This window comes from Bactrocera neohumeralis, chromosome 4 (assembly GCF_024586455.1).
Source record: "Bactrocera neohumeralis isolate Rockhampton chromosome 4, APGP_CSIRO_Bneo_wtdbg2-racon-allhic-juicebox.fasta_v2, whole genome shotgun sequence".
Classification (NCBI taxonomy): domain Eukaryota; kingdom Metazoa; phylum Arthropoda; class Insecta; order Diptera; family Tephritidae; genus Bactrocera; species Bactrocera neohumeralis.
This window is the reverse complement of record NC_065921.1, coordinates 83,947,481-83,967,870: the sequence shown is the minus strand read 5'-3', so window position 1 is coordinate 83,967,870 and position 20,390 is coordinate 83,947,481. Positions and strand designations below refer to the sequence as shown.

The 20,390-nt window shown below is 38.3% G+C and overlaps 1 protein-coding gene across 1 annotated transcript in view; it reads right to left on the bottom strand.

Annotated features, from left to right (window-relative positions):
- The window catches only part of LOC126755557 (uncharacterized), a 33,269-nt gene extending 20,232 nt beyond the window's left edge, over window positions 1-13,037 (bottom strand). The window contains exon 1 of the mRNA XM_050468213.1: window positions 12,222-13,037. The gene's annotated coding sequence lies outside the window, so the exon portion shown is untranslated. The remainder of the gene's footprint in view (window positions 1-12,221) is intronic.
- Between the last annotated feature and the right edge of the window lie 7,353 nt (window positions 13,038-20,390).

The window sequence follows — 20,390 nt, the reverse complement described above, 5'->3', positions numbered from 1 at the left end:
GCGGTTTTTTCTCTCCCCAAACACCAGTGAACTTCTTTACGGATGAGAACTGACAAACATGAGGGGAGAATTGGTAACGGGGGATATTTTCAGGAACTCAGTATCAATTTCAGTTTCCGAATTGCTGACTATTGCAGTACTCCCGCTTTTTCTACCACCGGATAGCTGGGCTTCGCGGGAGCTTTCCAGCGCTCGGTTACCATCGATTCATACGCTGTCGCAAGATTATTTTGGCCCAAGATCAAGGGAACTAGTGAGCTGTTTGCCCTTTTCTCTAGTTGTGGGCTTATAACAGGTCATTGTCCTATCGGCTTTCATGCTATAAGGTTGGAAATTTTACAGGACGCTAGCTGCAGAAGAAGTATGAATGAAGACAAGGTAGAAACATCTCAACACTTCGTTCTTCCTGCAGCGTTTTTGAAATCAAGGCTTAAAATCTTGGAAGCTCATACTTTCAGACAACTCACCGAACTGGTGGGTTTAGAAATTAAATGCCAGTAAAAAAATGTATTGACCACCATGCATTGTGCTCACCTATAAGATCAAACATAGCAAATCTTTTCGTTTTTGGCTTCACAAAGGATTGCATATAGTAGATAAATTGCGATATCTGTTTAGCCATCTAAACTAACCCAACCAAAATGCAATCGAGGGAATTTATAACAATCTTCCAACTTTTCGATACAATTTTTGAGATAAATCGCTCTTTTTCTTCAAAATAAATCTGAGTTTGACCAATTTCTTTCCAATAACCATGCTCTGAAGCTCTGAGAACAGAAAAAAATGAGAAAACGATGGATATTGCTTCACCCAAAATCCCATCCGATAGCAACAATACGAGCTTTTAAGCCTAGCTATCGATAAATGCTCCAATTTCTTATAATATTCTGAATATTCACTGGTTAAACGGTATGTGAAGACTCTCCAGCACCTGTTTTCGTTTAAAAACTACTGCTGGAGATGGAAAACTAAATGAAACTTCTCTATATCAGAAATATTAAATGTAAAAGTACTTCGCTCCAGACTCCAATGCCTCGCCCATTATTCTACATATGTATGCTGCAGCAACATTGATTCACATTTTTGTATGGGTCTTAAATGCTACAATTATCAGGAAAATAAAAACATATGTAGTCATATATATTTCTACGGAAAATTCCAAAGTTATAAAGCTCTCGCTAAACGGTGCTTTTGTAAATTCATCTATTCAAACTAAAAATAATAATTTGAATGAATAATCTTAAAAACAACGCAGTTAGGCGACTGATAAGAGATTTACTAACGCTATAATTTATTTTCGTTCGAGTATACTTAAAGCTAACTAGCGCTTATCTAGAAATAGGGCGTTGTAAAATACATTTCTCTAGGATTTGCGCATTAAATTCAATGTCAAACAAACAGCTTTATGTACAAAACAAAAAAATGCTAAAAGGCCATTAAAAAAGTTATCATATCGCTGTAGTCATAACTTAGACGAACATTAGAGAAATTAACATAAATATAAACCGATAAAAGCGTTAGCAAAGGAAGAAATAACGAAAATTTCATGGTTACCAGCTTTTAGCTTTTGTTAATTATATTATTACGAACAAAAATCAGCTGATAAACGTTGTTACTAAGATAAGCTAGTAACTAATCATAATTAAGAACATACTTAGAAAAATCCAATCAACATGAAGGCACATTAACACTTAGTAACAAAGTAAATAAAATAATTATGGTAAGCGTACGCAGTTTTTATAAATAGTCAGCGATTTTTTGTTTGTAAATATGTATCACATGAACATACATTGTGACAAAAAAGTACCCGGAAATTGTAAATAAAAATTATTAATTATTCATCAATATTTATTTATTTTGTTGCCTTCAAAGTAATATCCACCAGATCTAATACACTTATGCCAACGATTTCTCTAGTCCTCGAAACACTTTTTATAAGCACTTTTTGGGATGGCCTTCAGTTCCTTCAGCGAACTTTGTTCTATATCTTTGATCGACTGAAAACGGGTTCCACGGAGCGGTAATTTCAGTTTGGGGAAGAAGAAAAAATCACACGAGGCCAAATCTGGTGAATACGGTGGTTGATCGATGGTATTCTTTGCGTTTTCGGCTTTGAATTCGGTCACAATAGTGGCCGGAGACGAAGGTTGTTCTTCCACAATTCCGCCCGTTTTCGATGGATGTTCTCACGCAAAGGCTTCGATACGGCCAAATAGAACTCCTTATTGACCGTTTGCCCCTCCTGAACAAATTCATGATGCACCAAAACCCGAACATCGAAAAAAACAATGAGCATCACCTTTATTTTTGAGCGGCTTTGGCGTGGTTTTTTTGGTTTCGGCTTATTTTTTTTCTCCATTCCAATGATTGTTGACTTGTTTGCATGTCAAACTCATGAACCCATGCCTCATCGGCAGTTATAATGCTCTCCATGAATGTGGGATCGGAATTTGCACGTTCAAACCTGTCCAAATAGACCGGTATACGGTACTCTTTTTGAAAAAAATCCGCTTTATCGGCACCAGTCCAGTAAGAACGCGTTTCATACCCAAAATATCCACCAAAATCATTCGAATAGACTCGCGAGAGATATCGAGCTCTCTTGCCATCCCTCTAACACTTGCCTGACGATTTTCAAGCACCATATTTTTCACTTTTTTAATATTTTCATCATTTGAAGAGGTCGAAGTTCATCCAGCACGATCTCTTGGCCGTCCTTGAAGGCTTTGTATCATTTACTCGTGGAATTTAATTACAATTTCTGCTGGGTGCTTTTTTATCTTAATGTATATATATCTACTATGTTATGCACACAGTATACTTTTTGATAAACCTTAGTCACTTCTAGATAAGTTATCGTTTATCGCACAAATTTTTCGCTCCAAAACTAGTTTTTATCGCAAAAATATTCGATATCTGCATATTTTTCAACCGTCTCATGTCTGTTTACAAACAAATAAAATCGCATAATGCGAATGCTAATGACTTGAGAAAAAATTAATATAAACACTAAATGCATGGACATAATTAATTTGCGAACGGAAGTTAAGAGTTTGAAGTGTGTAGCGTTTTTCGCCCACATGACTTGTCGGTTTCCAGATATTTCGCAAATATTTATGCTAATTTCCATAATTGGTGATTATGTATTTGCATTGCAAATATATTTTTTATTTATGTCTGTGCAATGAAGTTGCATTTTATATTTGTCAAGACACAAGTTTTTGGAATTTAAAGCTATTAATCTAGTTTTTTTCAGACCTTGATCAGACCTTATAATATATTTATGCCATGCAAATTAATTTTGAATTGTGGATATTATAATATAATATATTTTTCCTCAACAAATATTTTATTTCAAATATAGGTTTATACAAGCCTATAGCGCGGCTATTAGATTTCTGTCAATGCCAGTGTAATTATTCATTGTCGCACAATTTTAGTGATTCTAAAACACTATTGCAACGGTTGTAGAAATCTCCGACTTCCTGTAGCTATTTGTGAACAAAAAGAACGGAAGATCGCTTGATATTTTAATAGATTTAATCAACAAATATTTATAGCATTAAAATTGATTCACGGAAAATCTTATGACAGCATATATTTGTATATATTTTCCCTACACGCGCACCTCAGTACCTCAACTACTTATATAACTAGTATATACACATATTATCATTATCATTAAGTGGTTTTCATGCTCAAATGCGATAAAGTGCCAAGTGCTAGTCTGAGCACCTTTTAATCTACTATCCAATGTGCTTAAAACTTTAGACGGAAAGGTGAGAGACAGCATTTAAAAACCTCTATAGTCACTTTTTATGAAAGGGATAAAATGACTTATACTCCTAGAAAATATCTTTAGTAGTATTAGATATACTTCTTCTTCTTAATTGGCGTAGACACCGCTTACGCGATTATAGCCGAGTTAACAACAGCGCGCCAGTCGTTTCTTCTTTTCGCTATGTTAAATTGGATATTCCAAGCGAAAACTCCATTTGTCCTTCCAAAGTGGAGGTCTTCCTCTTTTTCTGTTTGGCGGGACAGCGTCGAATACTTTCAGAGCTGGAGTGTTTTCATCCATCCGGACAACATGACCTAGCCTGAGTGGCCGCTGTCTTTTAATTCGCTGAACTATGTCAATGTCATAATCTCGTACAGCTCATCGTTCCATCGAATGCGATATTCAACGCGCAAAGGACCATTAAATTTTGCAGAACTTTTCTCTCGAAAACTCGCAACGTCGACACATCAGTTGTTGACATCGTCCAAGCCTCTGCACCATACAGCAGGACGGGAATTATGAGTGACTTATAGAGTTTGGTTTTTGGTCGAACCACGTCCGGGACGGCCATCAACATCAACTGATGATCAACACGTCAAAAAAAAATAAAGGAATTGGTGTTTGAGAATCGACAATTAATAGTGAGAGGTCTTACTGGCATCGTTGGAATATCAGAAGGATCAGTGAAAACCATTTTGAAAGATAATTTGGGCCTAAGAAAAGTGAAAGCACGATTGGTTCCAAAATCACTCAATTTTTTCGAAAAACAGCGTCGCGTTAGCGTTCGTGAAACAATGCCTCTCCGACTACTAGGATGCCATGGGCGTATTTTTTACTGGCGATAAGTCTTGGACTATGCTTACGACCCGGAAACAGACGATCAATCGGCCGAATATCGTGGAAATACTTGTAGTAAGCCGAAGCTGAAAAAGCCAGGTCAAAGCAGATCAAAAATCAAGGTTATGTTGACAGTTTTCTTCGATTATCAAGATGTGGTGCACTCCGATTTCCTTTCGATCGACCACTCTGCTCACATACCGACGAGAGATATATTGATAGGAGAAATCGCTGGAGAAGAGGTACAGAGAGTTTTTACACGAATGGGTCGAAGGGAGTTGGGAAGGGGAGTTTGCTATAAGGAGTTCTTCGTCAATGTTAGCTTTAAGCTGTAATATTTTTCAGTCAGATCTGGCTGATATTAAGACGGCGGTAGACTTATGTAGTGCTTCGAATGCAGCTTCTTTCAGGGAGGTATGCATTCATTCCGACAGCAGAGCGATAATACTAGTGCGGAATGGGACCGATTTAGATATCTATTTGCAACTTGCTTTCTAGCACTGGACCAATGAACTACCGTAGCGGTCCCTGATCGAAGACTAGCTGCTGTTCGACTGCGAGATCCTTTCGGCCTAAAGTAGAGCGCAGAAAATGGAACTACTTTATCAGATATCATCTTGCCGCAATCTTAGGGGTTCTTGCTGGACATTGTCCAATAGACATGCATCCGCTTACCCTAAAAATCTTGTCGGATGCTAGTTGTCAAAGTTGAATGGAAGGGGTTGGAGGTGAAATAGATAATTTCTTATCCATTGTCCAGCTTTTGCAAGACTGAGGCTGAAACATCTCGGTAATCTTACCCTCGGCCAACCAGAAGACAACGCCAAAACTGACATTAGCGGTTTAACAAATTTGTGATAGTCTCAAAGGATTGTCGATTTGAAAGGGTCCTAGTATATATTATACTTGTATATATGTTTTAAGTTCTACAAAGGACCGGCGTTCTAAATTGTCCAAGTGAAATCCCTGTTAGGATCGACCTCTTAACCTAATCCAATCCAGCGTCGCTCATAAAGAACACTGACTCAATTCAGCGGGCGTATAATATAATATGTCAAATCCTATTATAACCATGAGTCATCCCTCAATGGACTTGCGGTCAAGTTCCAATGAAACATAAAATAACACGCAAATTATTAAGAAAATACAGAAACACGAAACGCAGTGAGAGTTGCCAGATGCCATTACCATGAGTAGACAATATGCCAAGAGTATTAAACTTCAGAACAATGAATATTGGAATTCGGCACCGCTTGGGAGCCATTTGAGGCCAAATATCGCATGCACAATTGTACAATACACGCACACAAAGACATGTGGATATGTGCACTTGTGGTAGTGCCAACCAATTGCGTTGGTGATGCTCGTTAGGGCACTCCAAATTGGCGCAAACTGTGCCACTGACGTCCTTGCTATATAAATAAGAGTGGGTGGATGGGAGGTCACCAACTTTTGTACGCCACGGGCGGAGGTAGATCTTGAGTAGGTGTTCACACATGCGGGAAAACGTGCCACAAAAGAAAAACACATAGTTCTTAGCTGTTGTTGGTGTTTTTTTACTTATTTTTATTGATGTACATACATATGTTGAAATTTAACGATTTTGGTTATAAATAACATGAATGGAATTGAGTGACAATACTGTCGTAGCCATTAATATTCCTATTTGGTTTTATATAAGTTGTGTAGGTTGGTGGATTATCAAATAAGCGGATTCAAAGTAGCATACGTGAATGGCAAAATATTGGATCCATTAGGTTCAATCGAAAATATAAGATAAATCTAATCGAGTTTGACACAGACTGGTTCACACGGTACGCGTCAACCGATTTATGCTAGTAATTTTTTTTTTCGAATTTCTTTAATATTCGGAGGTTTTAGTGAATTAGAACACTTCCAAGGGCTTAAGGATGCCTTAAATTATTGAGAGCGGAACAAAAAAATGTTATAATGGGTATACTCTCCACTTCTGTTAACGTCGAAACATGAAAAAATTGTATGCGCCATTTTTGTCTTAGAGAAGATATAATATTACTACTCTCGATCATCTCTTCATCCTTTATGGACCCACACAATGATTGATATTTCGGTATAAAGGCCTTCGCGGCTTCAATGTTGTTGTTTTAACGGATGCCAGAGCCCCGTCTGGATGGTAAGGAAGCTAAGTTGTCGTCGACGTCAGCCAACGGAAGACCCAAGAAACGTGTTGTTTCGACGGGGCCGGATCAAAGGGAAAGAAGTGTCAAATGTGTGGGGTGGTGGGGCTTGCAAAGAGGTGGCCATGCTCATTGCACGCAGGACATATATTGGATGTGCCGGGGTCTATTCTGGATAGGTAGGAGTTTAACCTGCTACAGTATCTAGAACGAAGTTGCACAGGGGTCACTATCGTTTCACGCGACAACTCGAGCTCATCCTCTGCAAGGGATGATAGTTTAACTCCAAGTACGCCTTTCACTTAAAGGGAGTCGGTGTTGATTGCTCCACTGTGATAGGCTTGTATTGCTTGTCGGAAGTGCGTTCCGTCCTATGTCTGTTCGACGTATTGTCTGATGTCGTCGACGTAGTGGAGGAATGATCTCTTGATGTTCCTAGGAGGCGATTCCGCTCCAAGCAGTTGGCTGCAAGGTCCCCAGCGGTAACTGTTTGGAAAGGAGTCAATTATGCTCCTTAACTGGGAGAATTAGGGCCTCAATGTGTAGACGTTCAAGAGGCATCCTCTCGTAGTCCGGAGTCCAGTATTCTGACAGGTCTGCAGCTTCCTCGTCTGCGTTTCATTGCATCCAGGCGACCACATTGGCCCGGCGTAGTTTAGGACTGTCAGGCCGATTGCCTTGTAAGTTGCCAACAACGTTTCTTTATCCTTTCCCCGTGTGCTGTCGGCTAGCGACTTGATAATTTTGCTGCGGCTCTGTACTTTGGCGATACGACCGCGATCGTATGAGGAGTTAAGGAGCACTGACTGTCAAAAGTCACACCTAAAATTTTAGCATTATTGACGGACGGAATCTTGACGCCATCAAGACATCAACGTCAATATCTTGCAATCATCAGCGTACGATGTGATCTAGTGGCTGTGAGAGTTTCGAATTGTAGAAGTTAAACAATAGCGGGGAGAGAACACCACCCTGCGGAGTCTCTTTTTTAATTCTTCTCAGTTTTGAGTTTCTACCTCGAAATTGTACGAATGATTTACGACCGATCAAGTAGTTCATGGTCCACCTCTTCAGTCCTGGAGGGAGCATAGTTTTTTCGATGTCCTGCAGTAGCATTGTGTGACTGGCTGTGTCAAAGGCTTTTGACAAGTCCAACGCTCCGAGGATCATTCTCTCACAGAGTGGTTTCTGGTTAAGGCCACGAACTATCTGCGTGTTTATGACGCTAAGTGCTGTGGTGACACTGTACACTTTTCGGAAGCCATGCTGGTGGTTTGCTAGGCTCACGTAGTGAGCGAAGGTCGGGAGTAGCAAGGCCTCAAGTGTCTTCACTACTTCACTCTTCAAATACCCATCATTCAATAATTTCATTCGCTAGATTTGGTTCCAAATGACTTTTGCTTGTTCTGTAAACTTCCTGGAAACGAACGGAAATCTCAGTGTCTAATTCCTTTCGTGTTAGTTGCTTGCTGAAATTGAGACTAACTTGACATATAGGTCATTCTTCACATTTCTCCTCGTGCGTGTAGCCAGAGTCGCAGTCGGAATTGAGTAAAATCATGTAACTGTAACTGCAAACGCACACATAAAAAAGTACTGAATGAATTCCACTATCCAAAATACAACAAAATAACAGAATTTCTTTTCAAACTCGTTATAGTGCAATTGAACTGAAGCCACAGCTGCAAGTCCTTGATGCCATAGTCGAATGTGGCCATAACACGGGAAATAAAAGTGGATCATTGCCAAACAATAACACGCACACAAATACAATAACGGTTACTAGCAAGTCAAATAAAGTATACAATTTCACAAGTATAACAGCATAAATTCCTATAGAGACATACACACTTACAAAACTAGCGCCGCGTGCAACGAATTGACGTCAGCAAAGCAAATTAAAGCATAACGCTTGGTTATGGAAAATCCAACCAGCGCATTGACTCATCGTTAGGCGAAGGAAATATATATGTATGTATGTATGTCTTGTGAAAAGTGAGTTCCTTGAAAAAATTATAGAAGCTTGATTGAACCTAGTCAGGTGCTATACACTAGCAGCTTGAGAAGAGTCAATGGGAAGGATGGATTTTTCCAGTCAAAATCGAAAAAATAGTACGAGTAGGTGCTTAAATATTATCATGAATAATACTGTTTCCACGTAAATTTTCAAATACATTCTGTATTTATATGTATGTTTATATAAGTGAAATTATTTTATTTTGACTTTTGTTGAACTCTTCAACAAAATAAGACTCTTTTATTTACTACAAATATTGTATAAACAAAAATCTTCGCAAAATCAATGAACCTGAAAGAAGGATAACGCTTCGACGCAGGTGCCCGCAGAAGCCAATGGCATTATTATAATGGAAATTTATTGCTTACATAAATGTCAAACGTGCAGGTCTGAGGGCACTTCAAGTGCTCAATAACCGCCAAACGCCTACAATCCACTTAAAAAGCACCTACATACACACCCAACCAACACACAAACACTTTACCCCACACACACACAGTAGAAAAATCGTTATAAATATTGTTCGTGCTGCCGCTGCTTCTTCTTCTTACACAATTTCGCTTGGCCATCACGTGCCAGCAATCGTAAATATTTTTGTAAACAAATAATACAACAGTTGTTGTTGTTGCATACGGCAATTGTTGCTGGCATTTTGTGGCTGCTGTTTGGAATTCTTTCTTTCAGCATAATTTACTACAAATCCGCTCACTGGAAAGTATGCGTAATATGCATTTTTTTCCTGCTTTATTGCCAGAGCAAGCGCATGCGCCTAATAGTATGCTACCAATGGAATTTTCTCTCTAAATATTATGAAGAACACAATACCGCCCCGATTTTTTTTTAGAAAACAGTTAGTTGCAGTTGTTGAAAAATATGTTATTATAGTTTTGGAATTAATTAAAATTAAGTAATTTTGTAATTTCGAAAAAAAAACGATTTGCTAAACGAAAAGTATTTGCACTGGTTTACTGTCTGTCCACCTACATTTTACTAGCGAGTTGCCTTGGTAACCAGTTTATAGTTTTATATAAACAAAGTTTAGAGTTTAATAGAGGATGCATGAGTATTTGCTCAGCACAGTGATGACTAATAATATTGGGAAGCGTAGGTAAATATGTGGCTTTATATTGTTTAAGGAGGTGGCAGTTCCAAAAAACGATTATAGAATAATGGTTTCAAAATGTTCTAGTTTTAACTGAAAACATATACAATTAAAATTTTTTTTTTTAAATAATAATTTAACTTTTTTAGAGAAAATTATTTTCTTAAACTTTATCAGCTAAAGAATTTTTAAAAATTGTTACTAAAAGAAAAAAAATTTCAAACACAAAATTTCAAAAAAAAAAATTTCCGTTTTATAAAAAAATTCAAATATTCAAATATTTTTCAAGTTACACACGATATCCGACGTTGTTAAAAAAAGGTCCTTTTGCGGGGATTTTCGCTTTATCCGTGGATGAAAACACTCTATCCTAGAAAATATTATCTATACAATAACTTATGATCGAAAAAAATCAAAACTTCACAAAATGGCGGCGTTTTTAGAGAAAATGTTGAATATTATCCAAAATATTTCTCGTTTTTGGCCAGCAAAAATTCGATTTTTTGAAATCATAAAACTGGTAGCTCATTGTATGGAGAACTATATTACTCCAAATTCGAAAAACACTTTTCCGAGAAGTACGCGGCTAAAAATATATTCATTAAGGTTATATTTTAGAATACTGTCATTCAAAAATTATTTTAAATTATTATTATTTTAAAAATTGATATAAAAATTATGTTTAAAAATTTAAACCTTTTATTTTTAAGGTTTAACTTCTCGAAATATTTTGTGCTTTTTAAATTTTACATTAGGTGTACCCCGCAAGGTACTATTTTGGTCTAGAAATAAAAAAAAAATCGAATAAAAAAATAAAAAAAATGTTAAAAATAAAAAAATAAAAAATTTTTGAAAATAAATTCAAAAATAAAATTTTGCTTTTGTTTTTTCAAAGTTCAGCTATTCCTTAATATGCCTACAAGAGGATTTTGAAAATTCAAATTATTATCGGAGATATGGGGTCTTAGCTGGCTCGGCATACAAACTGGTTCGGCCGGAATTGAAACTATAAACGCACTTTTCTCGAAATTGTATTTTTCAAAATAATAGCCACAATTTCTCAGGTTCTACTCGACCGATTTACCGGAAATTTTTAGATCTCTTTATACACTTGTTTATCTCGGAAACTAGCCAATTTGGAAAATTTTCTGTATTTTTCAAAACGATATCTTCGACCGATTTACCTGAAATTTTTAGGTTGTCTTTTTTATAGATTTGTTTATATCTGAAACTAATCATATCCGAAAATTTTCTGTATTTTTCAAAACAGGACCCAGGGTCTCTAAGGTTCTACTCGACCGATTTACCTAACATTTTTTTAGTAGTCTTACTTAATCTTGTTATATAGGGAACCAGCCATATTCGAAAAATTTCTGTATTTTTCAAAACAGAACCCAGGGTCTCTAAGGTTCTACTCGACTGAAATACTTGAAATTTTTAGTAATGCTCTTTATAGACTTGTTCACTTCTGGAACTAGCCATATTCCAAAATGTTCCGTATTTTTCAAAACTATACCCACGATCTCTCAGGTTCTACTCGACTGAAATACTTGAAATTTTTAGTAATGCTCTTTATAGACTTGTTCACCTCTGGAACTAGCCATATTCAAAAATGTTCTGTATTTTTCAAAACTATACCCACGATCTCTCAGGTTCTACTCGACCAATTTACTTGAAATTTTAAGGTCGTCTTCTTTATAGACTTGTTTATGTCTGGAACTAGCCAATTTCGAATATTTCAGTATTTAATATCATTACTATAGGCGAAAAAGTTATACAAAATTTGTTTTTTTTTCAGGTAGTCACTATTTCGTAATTTTTTTTTGTTTTTAAACTCTTCCGTAGTTCCAGACTTTGCGACATTATTCTAGTTTGATAATTTTTCGTTGTTTTTTCTTTATATCAGGCTAAGAGCGTTGAAATCGCGGATAGGTTCAGGGTTTCTTTGAGACCACTCACTTTATCAGCTGCTTGAGTTCGCACTTTCCTCATATAACCCTTTTTGCAAGCCACCAGTGTTGCGCGTGTACCATAACCCCAAATACACTATAAGTGGCTGCTTTGTACGATTGCTATGCGAGTGTGGGTTTGTTGTAATGGTTGTCTGACAAAACAAAATGTGTCTGCCAAAAAATCGATAAATCGCAAACAAAGAAACAAAGGCTCACACACGCGTAAATATACAAAATCGCATAAAATGGCTCAACCCCTGCTCACAAGCGCCACATATACACAAAATATTGTTATGACTAATGTAATAATTTAAGAATTTTTATAATAATAAGTATATTTTCCGCTATAGCGGAGAAAATTGAAAATTTTACAAACCTGCTACACTGGTGTCCTTCCTCTGCGGCTTTACTGCGTGCTGCGCTTCAAGTGCTATGCGTTTTCTATTTGTTTAAACCTTTTTACTCCAATTATATGAACCGTTATAATAAAATAAAATCAGTATAAACATTTTATCGCACATATTTGGTATGAGGTTCATGGCAAACTTTACACCGTGACGTGGCTGGAGCATACAACTTTTGGTTTTTTCCAACTACTTTTTAATTTTGCTGCGCAAATTGCGTTTTTCTTCTCACATTTAGTGGTTGTGTTGCTTTTTATAACGTTTGCGTTTCAACATTTAAAATAAATTTATGCAAAAACTTTTTATAATTTTTTAAACATTTAGATTTTGGTTTAGTTGTTGCGAAATAATTCAGTAAACTGCACAGTTAAGGTAAATAAGTATGCGAGTTTTATCCAAAAAAAAAAAAAAAAAATCACACACGAAGAGTTGAAACTTTCCACGGACAACCGAAATACAAGTGGAAAAAAAGTTTTGCACAAAACTTAAAAACACCAAAAAGTTTTCAAATATTCACTGTCCTTCACAGTCTGCATGCAATTGCATTTCTTTTCTGTAAGTTAGATATTCTTTTAGATTTCGCGTTTTCACTGTGACATCGACTTTTCAAACGGCAGATTTGTAATGACACGGCAAGACAGTGCCCCACTTGGTTTTATATATATTTCTAATTGAGAATGTTTGTAACACCATTCGCCAGAGAGTGGCGTCCGGTGGTTGAAGGGAACTGCTGCTCGGTGTTGCGCTCCTACGAGTGGTGCTTGCTGCTTTTTCCAGGTCGACCGTTCAATTCGGCGCTTGAAATGAAATTGTGAAATTATTTGCCGTTGCAAAAGCCAAGTTGAAAAACTTACTGTGACAGGATAATGCAATAAAGGATTTACTTCCAGTGCATGTGGGTTGCCATACTACTCCACTGGTTGTAAATAAATGAGCGCCGTTTTGTCAATGTCTGGTGAGCAGCCAACTGTCAGTTAAGTATAATAGTACACTGATTGCCGTCGACATTAAGAGCTTTCTCTTTTCTTGGCTGAGGCCCCCTATGTTGGCCATTGGTCTGCTAAGTTGGGATGTGATATTCGCTGCATTTTCTGCGACGTGCTGGATTTGTACAAAGAATGGTTAATTTGGGATCCAGTCTTACGCCTATGTAGGTTGGGTTAGGTTAGATGGCTGATCAGAGATGGCACGTGGACTGATATTTTAGTCTTTTGTGAAGCCATTGAAAAAAGAACTCCCGTGTTCGGACTTACGGATTGGCAAAACGCTTTGTAGCCAATACAAATTTACAAAGGCACTTAATTTCAACACCCGCCAGTTCGGTAGGATGTCTGAGGTTATGCGCCCCCAAGTGTCTAAGTCTTGACCTCCCAAACGCAGTCAAGAAGGAAGTGCTGGCTTGTTTCTACCGCATCTTCTTCCAAACAATTTCAGCAGTCGGCGTCCGGTAAGCCTATGTAATTTACTGCTTTTTGTGTCCTAAGAATCTCCGCAGTCGATTATATGCATACTTATTTCAATTTGTTAGCAGTAGTAGCTCCGTTTTTTTCGTAGCGAGCTGGTGGTTGTGTGAATCGAGCCATGCTTCTGCCCACGTCATAACCAGATTCAGCTTTCTTCGCGCTTCTTCTGTGTCTCCTGCTGTAATTACTGCTGCAATGTCGTCTGCCACGTCGAGTTTTAGTACAGCGTCGTAGCTGATGTTCCACAAGTCTGAGCTTAGAATGGATCCTTGTGCTGCTCCTAACGTGGCCGCTATCTGTCGTGATCCCTCACTAGTTTGGTACAACAGTTTTCTGTTACTAAGGTAGCTCCGCACCACAGCTCTGAGATAGTAGGGGATTTTAAAGCTTTCTCCGAGAGCGTCGATCATATCCACTCGTCTGGCGCAGTTGAAGGCGTTTCGGACATTTAAAGTCGCCAGCAACACTATTTTTTCATCTTTTTCCCATTTACGCTGTGCGGCTTCTACACTTTCAATGACGCATTTTATAGCTCCTAGAGTTGATTTGCGGGTCTAAAGCCGAATTGTCTAGGGGAGAGTCCGCCAGCTTCGTAGATTGTCCCTACGGGTCTGGATTTAAGTAGCCTTTGCATGCAAAGTGGGCGCTATGCTGATGGCAAGTGGCATCTCCTCTTTCCTTACTGATTAGCTCCAGCCGTTGCTTTTTCCACAGTTTAGTGAGTATTCCGGCTTCGAGACAGGCGTTGTACATAATCAAAAGTAATGCCGGTCGCTTTGCAGCGACTATTTTCAGGATTTCTGCTGGGATTCCGTCCGAGCCGGGTGTTTTGTTGGCCTTGTGCTTGCCAGTGGCTAACTACAGCTCCTCGAGGGTAAACTTCGAGATTTGCAGAAATCTTAGAGGCTGCTCTGGATTACTAGATTTCGCTTGCGGGGAAGAATGCGTTTACTATGTGATCCATTTTGGCAGCGGTTATAGTCAGGTGGCTTTGCTCGGGCATCGAGTTTCTGCATCACTATTGTATACCCGAGTCCCCAGGGGTTTCTGTTTATATCCTCCCGTAGTTTCTCCTATTTTTTCGTGTTGTTGTCGTCGATGGCGTGCTTCGACTCTTATTGCTGCTTGGTATTGCTCGTCTTCTCCCGATGCGGCTTCTCTGCGCTGGATCTCGTGTAGAATCTGCGAGGGTGGAGGCATGTTCGTCTGTGGGAAGCCTTGGACATTGATTTTTGACTGACTTTTGTTATATTTTGAGAGAAGCTCCCGGAGATTCTTTCCAAATAAATATTTTTACTAATACTAAGTCTTAAAATACAGTTAAAAGATATCAAATTTTTGGATCAATAAATTTAAAGGTTTCTCAAAAAAATTCTGCATAATTCGCTTTTTTTCGGTCTTCTAACTGTATATAACCCCTTCGTTAAAAAATATTAATAATTCCAAAAAAAAAAAACGTTAGAAAATTTTTAAAATATTTTAATTTACCGATTAACCGTTATTTTGGAAAAACCATATGATTTCCTAGTCCGGCAAGTCTTGCGCTAGCACACATTTTCTCTTCCCTTCCAACACGATTTTCCAGCCGTCTTTTTTTCCTGCGCTTAAACAACAATAAAGCACTTCATGACACATGTCATTTGTGGCACTTTCCAGTTGCAACAACAAAATGCACGTAATCGTTAAGAAACTTTGCAAGCACACGCCGTTTAACTTACGTACACACATACATACATACATATAAACATATGCAATGAAAGTGTTAATATTAAAGCTTAATTACCACGTGGCGTGTTAGTAATGGGCCACTTCCCAATGGTCTTACCTTCAACACATTCTCATACGCTTACCCACACATAGGTACGCATACTAATGTAGACACTTTGGACACTTTGGAGGACATGTGCATAGAAGACATGAGGCAATTTTAAAATAGCTGGCCTATTTCCTTTATTGCGGTTGCTAACTTAAGTGTGTTATTACTTTTGAGTATTTACAAACATGTGTTCAAATGTACTTTGGTATGAAGAACACAACAAAAGAATTGGGTTAACGGTAGGTATTATCAAAGTATTAATTGTATTTTAAATATGAAAACAGTTAACGATTACAAGGCCCCCCTTTTATTGCTCAATTTGCTTGTTATTTCATTCGTCTAGCATTATGAAGTCTGAAATTCTCAACAAGTTAATAAAATAACATTTTAAAGTACTACTAGTATTCTCCTCAACATTCTTTTACAACTCTTCTTAATGTTCATGATGCACAGTTTTTTGGGAACAAGTGATGAGCACTCGATAACACTTAGTATCCATTAAAATATCGAAAAGTGTTTTATGCCTGAAATATTCATATTGACTATGACCCAGACTGTACCATTCAAATTGCGCGAGCAAACCCAATCTTTAAAATTTTTCTTCGATTGGTAAAACAATTTTATGTTCGTGTGACGTTTGTTCGCCATATCTCAGTTATAAATAACGGGTTTTTCAATAAGAGCGCTACAAAAGTTTTTCTAAATAAAACAAAAACGGTTTGGGATATCAATGAAATTCTTTATTACTATGAAAGTTCATTCGATGCCATTACGTATGAAACTCGATTTCTTTTGCATGGCCACCACGAGCACGCTTGCAGAAGTCCAGACGTTGAACCCAATTTTCGAGGGTTTTCAAGCATAAATCGGTCGATACTGCTGCAATTTCACGTTCGATATTCGTACGAAGTTCATCAATCGTCGCTGGCTTGTTGGCATAGACCATAGAATTGACGTAGCCCTACCGAAAATGGTCTGCCGGCGTCTAATCGCACGACCGAGGAGACTGGGTCATTTCGTGAGATAAAACGTTCACTAAACTTGGTATTCAATAAATCGATTATGACATTCACTGTGTGGCTTGTGGCGCCGCGCTGTTGGAACCACATATTATCCAAGTTCATATCATCCAATTCAGGCCATAAATATTCGGTTATCATTGTGCGGTAGCAATTGCCATTCACAGTAACGTGCCGGTCCATCACGGAAGAAATAAGGGCCAATGACGCCGCCGTCCCATAAACCGCACCAAACCGTAATTTTTTCGGGTTGCAATAGTGACTCATGGAGTACGTGTGGTTGTTGCCTGACCAATAACGCATATTTTACTTATTGACGAAGCCATTCAGCCAGAAATGAGCCTCATCGCTGAAGATGATTTTTCGTTGAAAATCCGGATCATTTTCAAGTTGTTGCTCAGCCCAATTCACGAACATACGACGATTCTGGTGGTCAAGCAGCTTCAGTTCTGGCGTCAATTTGATATTGTAAAGATGTAGGCAAAGATCTTTTTGCAAAATTCGCCACAACGACGTCACAGAGATGCCCAACGCTTGATAACGAAGTGAGAGACTGATTTCGGTCTTCTTCAATTGATGCGCTAACGGCAGCAATATTCCCGACAGTAAGGGCACTTCTTTGTCTCACTGGCATGGGAACATTTTGTAGTGTGCCTTTGGATTCAAACTTTTCCAATAGACGATCAATTGTTGATCTGACAGGACGATCATGACGACCATAAATTCGACGTAGTGCTCTTAAAGTTGATGCCACTGACTCCGAATTTCGGTAGTAAATTTTAATAATTCCGACTCGTTGTTGGATTGTATATCTTTCCATGATGAAATGGCAAATCTTACTGAAGAGAAATGTCAAAAAAGCGAAAAAAATATGGCGTCGTTTGCTGTCCCTATCGTTCTACTTTTGTAGCATCGCAATTGAAAAACCTGTTATGAGTTTGACAAAGCGAAAAGTTTGTCTGGCGATTTTTAGCAAGGAAAAAATTGAATAACGACGTTGCAGACGTTTTTCTGACGTGTCTACTTTATCATTAACACAAGTATTTGAGTAGCACAAAGCATTCAGGTCGTGAAGTCAACGAAACTTGCCTCTTGCGAGTCCTTCATCCACTGCTGTTAATAACATCGAACAAGTTAAAGAAACAGTGCTTGAAAATCGACATGTTGGCAACAGAGAGTTCCTCTGCTATGAACTCAACATCACTTATTAATCGATTGAATACTTATTGGTTAATGTTTTGGGTATAAATGCCAGACTCGCACCAAAAGACACTTTTGAGTTCGGCGCATATAAAACTGAGCTTCTTTAGGTTATATAGATAAAGTTGTTATAGGAAGGTAGTGGGATATTAAGGTGATGTAAGGCCTTAGCGCAAACTATTGCTATGTACTTTCCGGTATCAAAGAAATGTATCGATAACTATTTCTTAGTAAAAATCACTGCTTCAATATTTTTGATACTACTGCATACAGCCCACATATTACGCAATATTGTTAGAGTTATTAGAGTTATTTATTATAATATATATTTTTATTATAAATACAAAATGCAAATAAAGTATGAGTATCGAAAATAAATACGTTAGATCGCGCTACACCTAAAATACATAACCAATAACTATATATAAAATATAAAACATAAATATTATTATACAATTAAAAACCCATGCCCTGCAACACGCTCAAGAGCGGCGGTAAAGCGCGATGTTTCTTCTCCTTATCGCTGCGACACTTCTTCGTGTTATCGTTGCGTTTACTGTTATTTGAGCTATCATTTATATCGGTATCGGTATCGCTGTCGGCGTCATTATTGTTATCGCCATGCACCGCTTTCATGTCATCGACGGCGAGACTGGCTTTGTCGTTACTTTTTTCGTTTGTTACCGCGACCTTGTTCAACGCTATTGGATTATCATTATTCACATTGTTGTTGCTATTTTTATTAGCAACTTTTGTTTCCTTCATATTGGCGCTGCGGACGGGCGTGATCGAAGCTGCTGCCGCCGGTGCCATATCATCCTCATGCATGGCCTCTTCGGGCGTGGTAATGATTTTTATAATGTGCTGAACGCTCGTATTCGGATTGTCAGCGCACTCGTTGGCTTCACGCTGCGTAGCACGTAGCATTGCTTCGTCGAGCAGTCGCTTACATTCCTCGATTTGATTTTTCCATGCGTGCACCGCAAATTGCGCCTGCTCTATGAACTCGTTGGGTGGCAAATCGGATATGTCGGCTTTGAGCGGCATTGCGTATTCGTTTACAAGTATGCGCGGTTTAGTGGGCGCACCCTTCGAATTCGGCTTTGAATTTGTATTCGTGTTGACATTTTGATTGCCGCCGCCACCTTCATTACCGTTACTGTTTTCGCTGTGTTGTTCATTCAAAGCCGCGGGATTGTTAGAGTTATCACTTGCTTTTTGATTACTACTTGGTGGTCCTGCTTCTCCGTAGATACGCTTGAAAGCACCGAAGCCATCATTGTAGCTGCTGTTGGGCTCATCTTCTTCAGCAAAACCGTAACGCCCCTTACAATTGCCTCTACTGGGCGGTCTTTTCGGACAAATTGGCTTCGGCCGTTCATCTTGACAGGCGCCCAGAAAATCGCCCTCCAGTTCATTGATCTCCTTCACAATGGACACCGCATGTTCGCGCATGCGTTTTATCAGACACGTCACATGCTCAATCGTATCCTTTGTGTCCTTTACGGCCGCATCTAAACACGCTTGCTGTTCTGGCGTTTGCGCATGACAAATGTATGCAGCTTTTTGTTCCTGCTCGTGGCACAGTGTGTTATCATTATCGCTGGCATCGCGTTTCCGATTCAGTGACTCATCCTCCAACAGAAATGGCGGTTCACGCTTCATTTCACTGGCCTCTTTACTGTCCAGCGCATCCTGTTCGCCGTCGTCGTCGATCTGGTAACTATCAATGGGATTCTTATCTGCGTCAAGTTTTGTATTTCCATTTAAACGTTGTTGTAAAAGCGCTTTATCGACATCAAAGTTAATGGAATTAGCCACGGTATCGTAATAATTGACATCTTGATAGAAAGTGTCTTCATTTGGGTCGTTCGTTGCTGCGGACCATTGCAACAATACGATGAGTAGCAAGAAATATAGCAACGGCTGACGTCTGCTTATCGTCATTTTAAAGAAATATTTTTTACATACTCATAAATAAATTATTTGAAAACAAAAAAATGTTAAAAATGTCAAAATATGTTTAAGAAAGAATTAGGCAAAAAGAATACAAAAATTACATACTACTGTGGGCAAAAAATAGTAAGACTTTGTTTATAATTTTAATTTTTTTTATTTATTCTTTAAAATTTATGTCGTCCCCCTTAAAGAAATTTACAATACACTTGTGCCAATGTTTTTTCCAATCCTCAAAACAGTTGTTAGAGTCAATCTCCGGAATAGCCTTGAATGCGAGTAGCGATTTCCCGTTTAATGTCTCAAAACGGTTTCCTTGGAACAGTCGTTTGAGTTTTCTGCAAAGCCAGAAGTCATATGAAGCTAAATCAGGCGAATGAGGTGGTTGCGGCACGATATTGGTTGCAAATTTGGTTGCAAACTCACGAAGAATCAATGCAGTATGTGACGGAGCATTATCGTGGTACAAAAACCAGGAGTTGTCGGCCCATAATTCCGGTCTCTTTTTACGAATAGCTTCGTTTGGTCAGTTAGGCCGGTCGGAAGGAATTCGGAGTGAATCGCATCTCGATAATCGGAGAAAACTGTCAACATAACCTTCATTTTTAATCTGCTTTGACCTTTTTTTCGGAACCAAATGATCTTTCAAAACGGTTTTCACTGATCCCTCCGACATTTCAACGATAC